This window comes from Nothoprocta perdicaria, unplaced genomic scaffold (assembly GCF_003342845.1).
Source record: "Nothoprocta perdicaria isolate Ctin4 unplaced genomic scaffold, notPer1 scaffold_97, whole genome shotgun sequence".
Classification (NCBI taxonomy): domain Eukaryota; kingdom Metazoa; phylum Chordata; class Aves; order Tinamiformes; family Tinamidae; genus Nothoprocta; species Nothoprocta perdicaria.
This window is the reverse complement of record NW_020456276.1, coordinates 2,001,951-2,003,420: the sequence shown is the minus strand read 5'-3', so window position 1 is coordinate 2,003,420 and position 1,470 is coordinate 2,001,951.

Genomic DNA, 1,470 nt, shown 5'->3' with positions numbered 1-1,470 from the left:
TGAGCTTCCATYCTGGTGTCCGTCCTGGGATTGGGGATCACCCAGCAAGGCCCTGGAGCGGGCAGGGGGAGGCCTTTAATTTATCCCTCTTTCCAGCTACAAATACTTCACCAGGCCCTGAATTCCATTTCCTTTTTGTTGTTGTTAGTTTTTTATTATTATTATTTACAGAAATAGCTCGTGACTCATCCGAATCGTCCGGCAGCAGCGAAGCAACAGTGGGGTCATTCAGAGCGGCCCGGCGGGCTCCGCGGCCGGGGCGCCGGCCCCGCCGCTGCCGCTGCCGCGCGGGGGGACGCGGCCGGGCCCCGAGCGCAGAGGGGCTCGTCCGGGCGGCGGCGCTTGCGGCTCGCGCGCTCTCTCCTCCGTGTTTATTTTGCCTTCCGAAGCGGCTCTGGCTTCGCCGAGATGCCGGGAAGTTGCAACACGGCTCTTTGAAGCGCAACCTCGGGGCTTAGCGCTAAAGCCGCACCGGAGCCGGGTGGGTTTCTGTGTTTTCCAGCTGGCGCCAATCTCCATCCCATCTCCCACGGGCGTTCCAGGCTCCGGTTGCTTTGGCCCCAGGATCTCGGCGTGGATGTGGAGCAGCCGCCGGTGCCAGAGCGGGTCAGGGACGTCCCGCCCTGCCGGCACATCCAGCTCCCAGGGCGCTGCCATCCCTGGACCYGCTCCTGCCTGGAGCACTTTCACTCCACACGTTGTCCCCAGATCTCTCCCAGCCACCTGGAGCGTGGGGGGACCAAGGGTGGAGGCTTTACAGACAGGAAGTATTAGGGAAAAAACCACTTGATTTGGGGGGAAAAAGGCTGTTGCTGCTGTGCCGGGTGCTGGACTGAGCCCCATGGGCGCTGCAGGAGACCCCATGGGCCCYGTCTGCCCTTTCCAGCCCAGCGCCCTCCGGACACGCCGGCATCGGGGCCCTCCACCCTCTTCCCAGCACTTCCCAGCGGTTGCTCCACTTTCCCTGGGCAGAGGCCGGGGCAGGCGGAGGCCGCTGCTGGGACACGCGGGAGGCTCAGCCGTGACTCAGTTTCCTCAGCGCCCAGGGCTGTGACGCCAGGATGAGCGTGGAGGGAGGAGCTGCCAATACCAACCAGGCCTGCTCCGACACCCCGTGCCTCTTCCCAGGGAGCATCCCGGCCCGGTGGGACAGCGGGGACACCCTGCGCAAGCTGGGCGCACGAGCCGGGGCGGCAGAGCGTGGGCCGCCCGCGCTGGTGAGGGGGCTGCTGGCGGCGGATGCTCCACGTGCGGAGCAGCCCTACGACGGAGGGGTCCGGGGCTCCGCCACCCCCCAGGGCCCGAGCTCAAACTCCATTTAGCACGGGGGGGAAAGGGAGCGCGGCGGGGGAGGGGCGAGGCTGGGGGGATGGGAAGCGGCCACTGTCCCCCTGCGCTGCCCGGGGGACCGTCGGGGCACGTCGGGGGACACGGCGGGGAGCGGGGCGCCCCCCGCGCCGCGGAGCCGCC